Below are 16,170 nucleotides of genomic sequence, written 5' to 3'. Positions count from 1 at the left end.
CTAATTTGCATATAGCCAAGTTCTTAGCTGGGATGGTGCAGTGAGCTAAAAAACGGTGATGGATCAAGCCCTGATCTTTGGACTGGGTAAGAGTGGTCTGCTTAATTCAGACACTCTGTTCATCACCACCCCCTTTTCTGAATCATTTTTGTCCACCATAAGCGTGGAAGGGTATACTCAGATGTGAGTCCCTAGCTCATTGCACCATCAGGATTCAAGCAAGCCGGGCCGAAGACGGCCGAAATGCCAGAAACCGGTCCCCGGTAGCTTGTTTCCTTCCCAGTATAAGAATTGGCTTGGTAGTTTGGTCTGCCCTGTTCCCATGATGCACTGGGCCAGGGTCAGACTAATTTGCATATAGCCAAGTTCTTAGCTGGGATGGTGCAGTGAGCTAAAAAACGGTGATGAATCAAGCCCTGATCTTTGGACTGGGTAAGAGTGGTCTGCTTAATTCAGACACTCTGTTCATCACCACCCCCTTTTCTGAATCATTTTTGTCCACCATAAGCGTGGAAGGGTATACTCAGATGTGAGTCCCTAGCTCATTGCACCATCAGGATTCAAGCAAGCCGGGCCGAAGACGGCCGAAATGCCAGAAACCGGTCCCCGGTAGCTTGTTTCCTTCCCAGTATAAGAATTGGCTTGGTAGTTTGGTCTGCCCTGTTCCCATGATGCACTGGGCCAGGGTCAGACTAATTTGCAAATAGCCAAGTTCTTAGCTGGGATGGTGCAGTGAGCTAAAAAACGGTGATGGATCAAGCCCTGATCTTTGGACTGGGTAAGAGTGGTCTGCTTAATTCAGACACTCTGTTCATCACCACCCCCTTTTCTGAATCATTTTTGTCCACCATAAGCGTGGAAGGGTATACTCAGATGTGAGTCCCTAGCTCATTGCACCATCAGGATTCAAGCAAGCCGGGCCGAAGACGGCCGAAATGCCAGAAACCGGTCCCCGGTAGCTTGTTTCCTTCCCAGTATAAGAATTGGCTTGGTAGTTTGGTCTGCCCTGTTCCCATGATGCACTGGGCCAGGGTCAGACTAATTTGCATATAGCCAAGTTCTTAGCTGGGATGGTGCAGTGAGCTAAAAAACGGTGATGGATCAAGCCCTGATCTTTGGACTGGGTAAGAGTGGTCTGCTTAATTCAGACACTCTGTTCATCACCACCCCCTTTTCTGAATCATTTTTGTCCACCATAAGCGTGGAAGGGTATACTCAGATGTGAGTCCCTAGCTCATTGCACCATCAGGATTCAAGCAAGCCGGGCCGAAGACGGCCGAAATGCCAGAAACCGGTCCCCGGTAGCTTGTTTCCTTCCCAGTATAAGAATTGGCTTGGTAGTTTGGTCTGCCCTGTTCCCATGATGCACTGGGCCAGGGTCAGACTAATTTGCATATGGCCAAGTTCTTAGCTGGGATGGTGCAGTGAGCTAAAAAACGGTGATGGATCAAGCCCTGATCTTTGGACTGGGTAAGAGTGGTCTGCTTAATTCAGACACTCTGTTCATCACCACCCCCTTTTCTGAATCATTTTTGTCCACCATAAGCGTGGAAGGGTATACTCAGATGTGAGTCCCTAGCTCATTGCACCATCAGGATTCAAGCAAGCCGGGCCGAAGACGGCCGAAATGCCAGAAACCGGTCCCCGGTAGCTTGTTTCCTTCCCAGTATAAGAATTGGCTTGGTAGTTTGGTCTGCCCTGTTCCCATGATGCACTGGGCCAGGGTCAGACTAATTTGCATAAGGCCAAGTTCTTAGCTGGGATGGTGCAGTGAGCTAAAAAACGGTGATGGATCAAGCCCTGATCTTTGGACTGGGTAAGAGTGGTCTGCTTAATTCAGACACTCTGTTCATCACCACCCCCTTTTCTGAATCATTTTTGTCCACCATAAGCGTGGAAGGGTATACTCAGATGTGAGTCCCTAGCTCATTGCACCATCAGGATTCAAGCAAGCCGGGCCGAAGACGGCCGAAATGCCAGAAACCGGTCCCCGGTAGCTTGTTTCCTTCCCAGTATAAGAATTGGCTTGGTAGTTTGGTCTGCCCTGTTCCCATGATGCACTGGGCCAGGGTCAGACTAATTTGCATATAGCCAAGTTCTTAGCTGGGATGGTGCAGTGAGCTAAAAAACGGTGATGGATCAAGCCCTGATCTTTGGACTGGGTAAGAGTGGTCTGCTTAATTCAGACACTCTGTTCATCACCACCCACTTTTCTGAATCATTTTTGTCCACCATAAGCGTGGAAGGGTATACTCAGATGTGAGTCCCTAGCTCATTGCACCATCAGGATTCAAGCAAGCCGGGCCGAAGACGGCCGAAATGCCAGAAACCGGTCCCCGGTAGCTTGTTTCCTTCCCAGTATAAGAATTGGCTTGGTAGTTTGGTCTGCCCTGTTCCCATGATGCACTGGGCCAGGGTCAGACTAATTTGCATATAGCCAAGTTCTTAGCTGGGATGGTGCAGTGAGCTAAAAAACGGTGATGGATCAAGCCCTGATCTTTGGACTGGGTAAGAGTGGTCTGCTTAATTCAGACACTCTGTTCATCACCACCCCCTTTTCTGAATCATTTTTGTCCACCATAAGCGTGGAAGGGTATACTCAGATGTGAGTCCCTAGCTCATTGCACCATCAGGATTCAAGCAAGCCGGGCCGAAGACGGCCGAAATGCCAGAAACCGGTCCCCGGTAGCTTGTTTCCTTCCCAGTATAAGAATTGGCTTGGTAGTTTGGTCTGCCCTGTTCCCATGATGCACTGGGCCAGGGTCAGACTAATTTGCATATAGCCAAGTTCTTAGCTGGGATGGTGCAGTGAGCTAAAAAACGGTGATGAATCAAGCCCTGATCTTTGGACTGGGTAAGAGTGGTCTGCTTAATTCAGACACTCTGTTCATCACCACCCCCTTTTCTGAATCATTTTTGTCCACCATAAGCGTGGAAGGGTATACTCAGATGCGAGTCCCTAGCTCATTGCACCATCAGGATTCAAGCAAGCCGGGCCGAAGACGGCCGAAATGCCAGAAACCGGTCCCCGGTAGCTTGTTTCCTTCCCAGTATAAGAATTGGCTTGGTAGTTTGGTCTGCCCTGTTCCCATGATGCACTGGGCCAGGGTCAGACTAATTTGCATATAGCCAAGTTCTTAGCTGGGATGGTGAAGTGAGCTAAAAAACGGTGATGGATCAAGCCCTGATCTTTGGACTGGGTAAGAGTGGTCTGCTTAATTCAGACACTCTGTTCATCACCACCCCCTTTTCTGAATCGTATAATATATTCAGACGGATCAGCGCAACCCGCAGTTGGGGGTAAACAAACTTACAGTGCTGCGTGCGCGATTGTTTAAGGTCGTTGGCAGAAAGGCAAATTTAGACCTCTGGTCACTAAAACACAATCTCTAGGAGATTGTACAGCTCAGCGAGCTGAACTACTAGCATTTAAGATGGCCCTTGAAAATAACGATCGCGAATTTCCCACACTAATAGTGTGCGATTCATATTACTGCGTTCAGTCTTATAATGAATACTTGCAGAACTGGGTTCAAAACGGTTTCAAAGATGCAAAAGGTGGCCCAATCAAGCATAAAACGCTTTGGGAACAAGTAGTTCTCATACAGAAAGAACTACAAAAGACTCACGTGATACATACTCTGAGTCATCAACGTGATGGCGTTCACGTTGCGGGGAATTCAGTGGCTGATGAAGCTGCGAAGGCAGCTGTGCAAACGGCTTCCGTAGCTGCTATCACCCGGTCAAAAACAAAAATAGACAGCGATATAATGCAAGCTGTCAGTGCTTCAGTAAAACATGACAGAAAAACACTTCCGAAAGGCTTTCCATTAAAGTACTCATACATAACTGATGCGAATAATGTTCCTTTTGCTCGAATCCCTGGAGTGGGGGATAGGGCAATTCCAAACATGGAACACAAGTTAGGACTAATTACAGCGGCACACAAAGGGCTCGCTTCTGCACATGCTGGTGTTTCCGCCACAATATCATTATTAAAACAGAGATATTGGTGGCCGCGCATGAGAATACAAACTAAGAAATATGTTCTAGAATGCGAAATATGCCAAAGAATGAAAGTATCAACAGTGAAACGACCAGCACAGACGTCCCTTCTAATCTCGGATAAACCATTAGCATGTGTTTACCTGGACCACTGTGGTCTCTTACAAAGGGACGGTAACTATAAAAATATATCATGGTCGCAGTGGATTCCTGTATGAGATTTATTTGGATGTGGCCCCAGCGCTCGGCTGACGCCAGAACTGTTATAAAAGATTTTCAAGTCTTTATCGGCACATACGCAATTGGCATGCTGCATTCTGACCAGGTTCCTGCTTTTAGCTCTCGAGCTTATAAGGAGGCCAGGACCAGCATGGGCATTGAATTGCGGTACTCTTGTCCCTTCCATCCTGAGGGAAATGGGGTTGTGGAAAGAAAAAACCGGGACATAAAGCAATCTATAACGGCAAGGGTATTAGGTTCGGGTGATGGGTGGGTCCAACATTTAACAAGTGTCCAACGTAGTCTTAATAACCTGCCAAGAAATTCTCTAAAAGGTTTCAGCCAGTACGAACTATTGTTCGGTACTAGAATGCATATTCTGGACTTAGATAGTCAGACTTCAGTGGTAGAAAAGAAATGCTTTGATATCAAAGATTGTTTGGCTGTTTTACAGGACTTAAATGAAACAAGAAAAGCCCTAAGCAACATAAAGTTAAAACAGCAGCCAACAGCCACTGAAGATAAACCACCTGTCCCAGCAAGGCCTGTCTGGATTCCAAAGATTGGGAATCTGGTCAGAGAGAAGATCGCGGTGAAGAAGGAATTTGGGCCTTCTTACAGAAAAGCAGTACCTGTCTTGGCTATCAGCGGAACAAGATCAGTTCTACTACCGCCCCTTGCTGGTAAAAAGGAGAACCGAGTTGTATCCATCGACCTGGTAAAACCACAATCATGTGGCCAATAATAAGTAGTAGGCCCAGTGGACTCCCGAGAAATAGCAGAATACCAAAATTTGCTACTATCCAAGAGGTTCAAACTGAGAGACTAATCACATTTGATAAACCTGCAGTGAATCAAAAAGGACTATGCAACAATGCCATGGAACTTGTGCCTCTTGAAACCAAAATCACAACAGTTCGTCAAGAAACACCTGTCTACAACGATGTAGCCTCAGACTATGTTAATGAAAGAAAAGATGAAAAAATAAATGAAAATTCGGAAGCAATTCCAACAATTGACAGAACTGCATCTGGCTACTTCATCAATTTTGATAACTTTTCTGAAGATCCAAGCGAACCTGAAGAAACGCCAGCAACAATAACTTTTACAGACAAAGTGACTGAACTCTTTCATCAACTCAAAGATACCTATCTGATTTCTCCATGGATTGAATTTTGGGTTGTGTTAGGTGTACTTTTCCTCTTGCTTTGGCTCATCATGGTTCTCTGTTTGGGAAAATTCATTGAGGGAAAATAAAGTACAATGGACACAGCAAGCCAGAACATCAACTTAGTCCTAAAGCCATACAAGTCATCTCACATAGAGAAAATCGAACTATCATCAGTGAATGTCACAGCCATTCCAATACCCGTTGGGGTAGCTTGGGACAAAACGGATTACGAAATCTATGGCCCGGTTGAACTCTTGAAATATCCACATCAGTTCAAGGTTGCTTTAAGTGACTTTGTAAAACCAAGCACATTTTCTGATGATTGGGACTTTGAAAGTATAAATAATATGATGTCAGATCTAGTATTGTCAGCTAAATTTACAGAACATGATTACTTACAAGGTTCGTCGAATTATGAACAAATGTATTGTTACAATCACTAAGCACATAAATATTTACATAAATCTGCTCAACCTAGAAATGTTTTTAGTTATAACCAATGGGAACATTGTGCAATTCCACCGAAAAGCAGCTCGAAGACATTTTATGAGAAATTCCCATACTTCTCAGGGTTTAACACTAGTGATGCAGAAACGTTTTATTTTAAACTGCCAGATAGGACAGGGATAAAACCAATGTTGACAAATACTAAATTGATTTATTCAGAAACATTTTATGAAAAAATGATTACATTTGGTTTTGATTTCTGGAAAAACATCATTGAAACGAAAACCATCTGGGGTTCAAAAGATTGGCAGGTACAAGGTTTAGAAGCATTATTTAGAGCCTGCATGATCCCAGAGCAAATTATATTCTTGAATGACACCATTCAACAGACAACCTGTCTTGGCCTAGCCAAAATTAAGGACTTAAACAAACCGTCTATTCCAAAGCCAATACCTGAAAGTAATAGCACTACAGATGTTGAGATAGACGTATACCATATTTTACACCAAAACAGAACACATCCTGATTGGAAAAAATGGTTGATCTGGCCAATTGACACAAATAACTGTCAAGATAGATTCCTGAACAAAATACAGGGGTTCAAAATGACCAGACCAGACCCTAGATACTCCCAGAGACAACATCCAGGGATAGCTACAACATACAGTGTAGGGAAACTATGCCTTGATTGGCTAGAGAAATCCACACTGGCAGAAATTCAGCAACACTTGACTTTACTTAAAGACGGTGCTGACTTGCGTGATTTCCTAATGGGACTGCGCAAACAGCGTCAAAAACGTTTCATAGCGGCCGGTATATACGCTGCGTACAACGAAGCTTGGAAAGTAATGCAAATTGAAACGGCAGAAAAAATACGAGAAATTGATCGTATTAATTTGGAAAAATCACTTTCTGTTGTGGACAATGGGTTAATGACTCTGTCCTCCAGAATATATTCACTGGACAGTATTGTATCATTTGCTATCGATATAATAGATCAGGACTTACTAATGTTACAACACGGTCAGTCCCAATTACGTTCTATTGTACAACTTGGCAGGATGTTGCAAAATCTGCGTGCAACGTGCCATGGCGTTTAATCAACACAACGTCATTATTCTCTATCTTTAACCGTACTGATAAACAAATCAGTTTGGCACAAAAAGGAACATACTATACGATTCTGAGCATTGAAAAACTTGAGAGATTACCATTGACAATGTCAGAGAGACCTGTGATTGAATGGATAATACACGGAATAATCACAATTCCGATAACAACTGTCCAATTTAAATCTTGCCAAGAGTAAAAACCAGCAGGCCAGTATGAAAGGTTGGGTAAAGGGTACATTAAGTCATCATTGAAATTACCTTAAACACACACATGTTATAGTGACAAAAACAGAATGTATTTCTTAGTGGTAACAATTGTAAACGATCACTGAGCGGTATACTTCTGTGCCAAGGTATTAACTTGCATGGGGCCTGTGAGGGGACTTCAAATAACCTTTCATGCCACCAGCACGGCACACCTGCAACACAAATAGAGCCATTCTTTAGACAACTTTCTAACGGGAGTTACGTTCTAATAAGGGACCACAGCTGTTGTGGCATGGTGCCAGGGAAGCTTATCTCGTAAGCGTTAGTTCCATGGTCACTTGCTGTATGCAAGTATTGTATCCAAACAGCTCTCCATATATGGAGGCGACGATTTGGCCTTCTTTGAATATCTCTTCTATACGAATTGATACTTTAAGCAGAATGAAGTCTGTTCTTTTACAGACAACCGTGCCTTTTACGTCATCAAAAGAAACGTATGATCTGCAAGTTGCAAGAACAACAGCAGAGATACATACACTTTTATCAACTAATTGCCCCGTGCATTTCATAGAAATGCTAAGCCAAATTCTAAATATGTCAGATACCAGTGGCATCGCACATGTATTTAAGAAAAAAATTTCGGGACTGTTAACACCCTTCGAAACAGTTCTGGGCATCTTTCCCAATTTTGTCCATTCTGTCTTTGGCGGTCTACCTCTACTTTTGGGACTCGTAGCAGGAATTTTATTTTTGATCCTTCTGCTCCGATATGGGAAGCCAAGTTGCAGACAAGACTCCAGCAACGATGGAAGAAACGATCCTAGCTATACGCTATCGGGAGCGCATAACTAAAGTCCTTGGATTAGCCCGGCTAAGAGATCTGAATATGACCTGGTTTCTTTCATTCAGACCAATCTGGCAAAATTGCATCTTACTTGTGCTTCGATGTATGCTATGCGGAGAAGAATCCGTGTTGGACACCTGCCTTACACTACAATCAGCAGTATCAATGGATATCGATACTTTGCTAAGTCCTGTAACGGTTCACGCATTGTGTTGTCCCCAGCAGTTACCAATCCTGATGACGGCATTCGTTGAGACTTCACCACTACGATTAGGTGGCAGTGAAGTACGAGATGAGAGCAACATCACCCAGGTACGACCTTCTGTGAGCATTGCTGATCCTGACATCGATGATAGCAATCATTCTCACGACTGCACTGTTGCGGCATTTTCAAACTTAGTTGAACTTTCACCTGAAGCTGTAGACTGCTTTTTTGCACATCTGTCTGAAATGATGTTCTCCCCTGAACAGAGAGAATAACTTTTTAAGCAACGAGCACACAGCATTCCTCTGAACACTGAATTCGGCCTTCAACTTTGATAAACAAAAGCTACTGAACACGTTTGGAACTATTTTTCCCCTGAAAGCGAAATTATTTTTTTTCAACTTCCAAAATATTTACCTTTTTCCTGGCACATGTACTCTGCTTAAAGTAGAACTATTCTTAAAGAACATAGCTTCTATTTTTAGTAACTTTAGAGATAATATATTACCTCAGCCTTTAGCACATTTACAGCAACTGTATTTGAATTTGAATTTTTAAAAATTTATATAGCGCACGTTCACAATGCAGTTTCATGGCGCTAGAGGAGTACCTGGGCATGGAGAGAAGGGAGGGTTATAGGCCGAATGCCTGCTGGAACAAGAAAGTCTTGAGGGCCCTACGAAACTCCATGTAGGAGGGAGAGAGTCTGATGTGGAGCGGGAGGGTGTTCCAGAAAGTGGGCGCAAGAACCGTGAATTTCTGGCCTCCTGATCTGGATTTCTTGAAGCGGGGGATGACTAGTAAGGATTTGGTAGATGAGCGAAGATCTCTGGAAGAGCAATAGTTAGTGATGGGGGAATTGATAAATGTAGGAGCTGTGCCCATCCGGGCTTGGAAAGTGAGGCAGCCAAGTTTGAAGAGGGCCCTTTGTTTGATGGGAAGCCAGTGGAGGGAACTGAGGAGGGGTGACGAGTGATGAAATTTGGAAAGGCCATATACCAGGCGGGCTGCCTGGTTCTGCACCAGCTGGAGGCGTTGGAGTGCAGAGGCGGGGCACCATCATAAATAATGTTCCCGTAGTCGATTTTGGATAAGACCATGGCCATAACAATTAGTTTAAGTGCAAAAGGGGAGAAAAATCGATATACTTTCCTAATGGTGCGAAGGGTAAAGAAACAGGAAGATACTACAGAACTAATGTGGGAGTACAAAGTCAATTGATGATTAAGTGTAATGCCGAGAGTCTTAACGGAGTAGGATGGAGTAGGGGGTAGACCAAGGGGAGGAGGCCAGAATGATGGGGACCAAGGGTTGCCACTTTCTCCAGTCAAAATCAACTCAGTTTTATCCGGGTTGAGTTTCAAATGGTTAGCATTCATCCATTCCCGGATAAAAAGCATAACCGACTGGAAGGCAGTGACACCGGATGGGGGAGAGGAAAAATTAAAGATGAGTTGGAGGTCATCAGCGTAGTTGTAGAATATGACTTCCATTTGCTGTAGTGCAAAAATAAGAGGGAAGATGTAAAGATTGAATAAAAGGGGGGAAAGAGAGGAGCCTTGGGGGACACCGCATTGCACCCTGCGCGGCGGGGCAGTAAATTTGGCTAAGTGAACGGCCTGGGTGCGGTCTGCAAGGAAGGAGCCTATCCAGGTCAATGCTTGCCCTCCTATGCCCGCCGCCTCGACACGGGACAAAAGGATGGAATGGTCCACCGAGTCGAAAGCGGCGGACAAATCAAGGAGGACAAGGGCCTAGTGGGTATTAGTATCGAGCCCCTCCCTAAGTTGGTCCATGACCGAGATGACCCCCTTCTCGGTGGAGTGGCGGGGGCGAAAGCCCGCCTGGCAGGGTGCAAGGTAGTTACTGTCCTCAATGAAGGCGCTGAGTGCCTGAGTGGCATGGGACTCAGCTACCATGCCCAGGTAGGGAAGAAGGGAGATCGGACGATAGTTTGCCGGGGAGGAGGAATCAGCCCCCGGTTTTTTTAGGATGGGGAGAATTTTGGAAGTCTTGAAAGTGACAGGGACGGAGCTGTGCGTGAAACAATAATTGAGAAGGGTGAGAGCAGGGTATGGGCATTGGAGAAAGATCTGACGAAGACTGCGTGCCGGGTAGATGTCAGCTGGAGAGCCCGACTTAACACGACTGAGTAAAGGGGGCAAGGATTCACTGGTGAGTGCGGGGATGGAGGTGAAAGACGCATAATTGACTGGAGGCTGGGGGTAGGAGAAAGTGAGCGAAGGGGGGGAATATTAGCTTTGATATGAGCCATTTTATCAATGAAAAATTCATTGAGTGAGTCGCATAAAGCCTGGGAGGGGGAATCTTAGGCTGAGTTCTGTCCAAGGATGATAGCTCATGGACGGTGGCAAAGATTTCACGTGGCTGACTTTCTGCAGCAAGAATGCGCTCCGAGAAATAATCTGTTTAGGCTGCCAGGATGGCTTGTTTGTATTCGCTGAGGGTGGAGCTGTAGTGTTTTTTCCGGGTTGGGCAGTATGCTCTTCGCCAAGCTCGTTCAGCCTGCCGTAGCTCCAGTTTCTTAGCTGAACCATTTGTTGGCATTATGGGTGCGGTTGATGGTGATCCGCTTCAGGGGAGCCACTGGGTCACAGGCTTTGGTAAGCCAGTGATCAAGGGTGGCAACCTGGGAGTGTGGGATCAGCCCTGATAGATCCGGGCAGGTGGCGACTAATGAGTTGCATAGAGATGCGATATCGACTCGGTTCCAATTTCTTGCCCTGGTGTTCTTGGGACAGGGGGGAGTCATTTTTTGACTCCGAACCAAAGAGAAGGCGAGTATGGAGTGATCTGACCATGGGCAGGGAGAGATGATAGGGGTGGATATCGGGATGTTTAAGGTCCAGATCTGGTCAAGAATATGGCCCCGGATATGGGTGGGATCTTGGACATGCTGAATAAAGTTGAGACTAATTAGCAATTGCGTGAAGTCCCTTAGATTTCGTATCCTCTGCGGGGTCAGTGGCCAGAAATTGAAGTCTCCCAGCATGAGAACAGAAGCGCTATTGATTGCAAGAGTGGCGAGTGAGTCCTGGAGGGCAGAAAGGAAACCCGAGGATGATTGAGGTGGTCGATAGATTAATACACAAGTAATTGGGATCTGAAAAGAGGTGGAGCGAACTACAAGGCAATCGGCTGCAGGTAACGTAGGCGACACGAGTGTCTGGAAGTGGAGTCCCTTGCGGGCGATCAAAGCTACCCCGCCGCCTGCTCTCTCCTCTGGTCGATCTGCGTGGAACATGGAGTAAAGGGGAGGGAGGGCTGCCAAGATGCTTGGAAGGGAGTCGGGTCTGTACCATGTTTCGATTAAAAACAATAAGTCCGGAGATTGAAGTCCAAGAGATCAAATATTTAAATCTGGTGCTTAACAGCTGACCTCGTATTCAGGAGGAGGGCGGTAATGGTGGGGGGGGTATGGGGGTATGGGGGGCCGGGGTGGCAAGCTTGGATAAAACTATGCCGAGATGTTGGGCATAGGAGAGTGTTGCGGAATTTAGTGGCCAGTGGTTGTTGAGGGCGTGGAGTTGTTCTGGAGAATAAGTGAGGGATTGAGCATAATGGCTAGCCCCTGGCCCGATCGGTCGTGGACGGGTGCAGACGGGCTTGCCTTAGGCGCGCAAACGGCGCGCACGCTGCGCTCGTCCGCTGCGCGTCCGGGAGATACACATTTTTTATAGTGTGTTGGGGCGTGGCCTGAGGGTGGTGGACGTGGCCTCGGTGTTCCGAGGAATGGCGGCAATTGTAAATAGTATCCCACGTCAGCGCTAAAGTCCGCAGCGCGGGAGTGCACAGGGAAAGTGGCAGGTAGTTTTAAAAGCACACAGTATTACACAAGAGAGATAAAAAACAACAGCGTTTCTCCCGGCTTCCGCCTCAGGAGATTTAAAATCCTCTGGTCGCGCTCGCAGTCAGCGCGCCTTAAATACTATGATGCGGGGGGCGTGGCCTGAGGGTGGTGGGCATGGCCTCGGTGTTCCGAGGAAAGGCGGCAATTGTAAATAGTATCCCACGTCAGCGCTAAAGTCCGCTGCGCGGGAGTGCATGGGGAAAGTGGCAGGTAGTTTTAAAAGCACACAGTATTACACAAGAGAGATAAAAAACAACAGTGTTTCTCCCGGCTTCCGCCTCAGGAGATTTAAAATCCTCTGGTCGCACTCGCAGTCAGCGCGCCTTAAATACTATGATGCGGGGGGCGTGGCCTGAGGGTGGTGGGCGTGGCCTCGGTGTTCTGAGGAATGGCGGCAATTGTAAATAGTATCCCACGTCAGCGCTAAAGTCCGCTGCACGGGAGTGCACGGGGAAAGTGGCAGGTAGTTTTAAAAGCACACAGTATTACACAAGAGAGATAAAAAACAACAGCGTTTCTCCCAGCTTCCGCCTCAGGAGATTTAAAATGATGGAATGGTCTTTTCTGTATTAAGAGCCATTTCATGTGTAATTTTCGCAAATCGTTCAGCTAATATATATGCATCCTTTTTAACTGAATGATTACACTGCTTAATAAGCGTACAGTACCAATAACTTTTCGTGTATTTCGCATACACCATTTCGAATGCAAAAAATGTATTTTGGGGTGGGTTGGAATACACATACACCTTTAAATGTTTTACTATTGCTTAGTTGTAGTAATGATGGACATTAGATCGTGGAGTGGGTATTGTGTTTTTATCTAGGAACCTAAATCGATATTCCTATTTTATGCCTTTGTACGGTTATAATCAATGATGTCCCTATAATGGTAATTAGCCTTGTCTAAGCAAGTCCACTTTCCTTTAAACCACCGTTTTCCTTCATTTAGGATTCGGGTACTGTGGCACCCTTTAACTACTGGTCCAGCACGTGACCCGAGGGTCCGATATAATTGCCGCTGTAGTTCTCTAACCAACTTAGAGGTATGTCATTTAATTTTGGCGCTCATCAGTTGTAATTATTTTTGAGGTTTCTCCTCAACCCTAGAGTGATCTGTCACGTTATTTGTCTTAAAGGCGCTTTGAGTCCCAAACCATATAGCGCCCTTCACCTGTGCATTAAGTGTTAGTAATATGTGTCTAGCTGTAAATTTAGCCTGACCTTATTGATTTCCATTGCAGGACAGAACAGTCTGCCCCACTTTGGTTAATTTTCCCTCTGTTTTATTGAATACTGATGAGTTTTGACCCTGACAACAGGCTGGTCTCACCCATATTCCTTGCTCTGAGGCCTGGTCTTGGCCCAGACCCCATGGTATATTACCCCCCCCTGACTATATTGGTGATGATGTCAAGGAAAATGACGACTCTATATATACATTACTCTGATTCTTGTTTTTAAATTTCACAGAAAGAATTGCCCCTGCCATCCCCCCTCCCTTCTCCTGCACACGTCCTGATGAAGACCCCGTATAAGGATTTGACATAGCCTACGGCTAGGGGTCGAAACGTCGACGGCCTTTTTCTTCATAGACCTCCGGCACATGCCCCTGATCAATTGCAATTGTGCATGTGTCCGTTGAATGTCCACGTTATATTAGCTTTCAAGTGGATGCCCAAAATTTGGGTTGTTGTATTAAATTTGTTTTGATTTTGAATTGCAAACTGCTACAATTTGTGAACTTTTATGATTGTGTGTATTCCTTTCTGACTTGACACTGCCCTGAGCACTTCCCTTCCCTTTCCTTTCCTCCCCCTTTGGGGCTCTTAATTAGACATGAACTTTTATATTGACTATAATTCGGTATTGTAAAATAAAGGACAATACTTGTCATTAACTTGATTCATATCTCCTGTTTAATGGTTATGCTAGTCAATGTTAGTGTATGTTACACATGACACTTTCTCCTTGTGGGGACCCCTTTCTACACTTACCACTTAAACGCCCAGGTCCCCGCGACTGCATGGGTAAAACCCCCCTTTTGTGACGTAACGTCAGGAGATTTAAAATCCTCTGGTCGCGCTCGCAGTCAGCACGCCTTAAATACTATGATGCGGGGGCGTGGCCTGAGGGTGGTGGGCGTGGCCTCGGTGTTCCGAGGAATGGCGGCAATTGTAAATAGTATCCCACGTCAGCGCTAAAGTCCGCTGCGCGGGAGTGCACGGGGAAAGTGGCAGGTAGTTTTAAAAGCACACAGTATTACACAAGAGAGATAAAAAACAACAGCGTTTCTCCCGGCTTCCGCCTCAGGAGATTTAAAATCCTCTGGTTGCGCTCGCAGTCAGCGCGCCTTAAATACTATGATGCGGGGGGCGTGGCCTGAGGGTGGTGGGCGTGGCCTCGGTGTTCCGAGGAATGGCGGCAATTGTAAATAGTATCCCACGTCAGCGCTAAAGTCCGCTGCGCAGGAGTGCACGGGGAAAGTGGCAGGTAGTTTTAAAAGCACACAGTATTACACAAGAGAGATAAAAAACAACAGCGTTTCTCCCAGCTTCCGCCTCAGGAGATTTAAAATGATGGAATGGTCTTTTCTGTATTAAGAGCCATTTCATGTGTAATTTTCGCAAATCGTTCAGCTAATATATATGCATCCTTTTTAACTGAATGATTACACTGCTTAATAAGTGTACAGTACCAATAACTTTTCGTGTATTTCACATACACCATTTCGAGTGCAAAAATGTATTTTGGGGTGGGTTGGAATACACATACACCTTTAAATGTTTTACTATTGCTTAGTTGTAGTAATGATGGACATTAGATTGTGGAGTGGGTATTGTGTTTTTATCTGGGAACCTAAATCGATATTCCTATTTTTATAATCAATGATGTCCCTATAATGGCATAAGAATTATATCCATATCTAGCTGTAGCCCATGCAGTCACATTAAGCAAGGCTACTTCCCCGGACTCCTAGAAAGCACAACGAGTTCTCTAAACACACCAAACCTCCAGCAACCTGGGAAATCCCCATTTGCTTTTGTTTTGATTTGTCATAGAACTCCTGCGAGCAGTGCAAGAACGGCCAGTTCTTAGTGACATCTTTATTGACGTCTTATGTCCAACCTTACGTCAAACCCGGCCCCTTTCAGGTATAAATATACCAACGTTGCCTTAAGCAAACACACGGTGGTGGTTTTAAAGCAGAGCAGCTATCTACTTGCCCGAGAGCCCAGTTGATGCGAGAGCCCACGGACACTGCCCCTCCTCTTTGACGCGCTGAGAAAGACGCCGTCTTTTTCTCCATCCGAGAAAATCCAGCTCCGGCGTTTCCAGCCTACCCTTGTGGGTTGCTGGTGGAATATCGAGTCCTGAGGAAAGAGATACCAGACCTCCCACATTCTATTACCAAGATAAGGAGCTGTCTAAACCCTTAAAGAGAATTCTTGAGTCAGATTCTTGGCAAAACAAACTTACCTTAAACTGCTACTTACTTACTCCTTCCCACGTATTAGGCTTAGGTCAGGTACACTGGGGTAGGCGTATTTTAGAAGCACCAGTTGAGTACGTTAGTCAATGTATATATGTATGTATAGATTTTATCCATTTTAAGTATCTTATGGCTAAGAAACCATATCAATGCTTTTACAGTATTATGTCATAATACTCCTTTTACTGTACGCACTTTACTTTACATTAAGTATTGCAATTGTGGCAATTCATTTCTCTTGCATGAGAAGGAAGACTGCTCAATAAACTACACCTTTTATTGAAAACGCCCGTCTCTCTCTTCTCTGCACTCTGGTGAAACTAAGGGGCAGATTTATGAGGCCCTTGCGCCACGTTTACGCCGCTGTTGTGTCACGCAAGGTGGCGTAAACGTGGCGCATCCCTACAAACGATTTACAACGTGACGCATCTAGGCAGATGCGTCACGTTGTAAAGCCCTGCGCCGCTTGTGGGCGTTCCGGCGCAGGGTAGGCGTTCCGAGGCAGGTGCGCCTCGCAAAAGTGGCTGAGTGAAATCTATGAGATTTCACTCAGTCACTTTTAAGCCAATGCTGCATCAAAAGCCTGCGCCTGCTTGA

The sequence above is a fragment of the Lissotriton vulgaris genome, chromosome 2_1, assembly GCF_964263255.1.
Source record: "Lissotriton vulgaris chromosome 2_1, aLisVul1.2, whole genome shotgun sequence".
Taxonomy (NCBI): Eukaryota; Metazoa; Chordata; class Amphibia; order Caudata; family Salamandridae; genus Lissotriton; species Lissotriton vulgaris.
The sequence above is the reverse complement of the archived record's forward strand: the minus strand, read 5'-3'. Positions refer to the sequence as shown.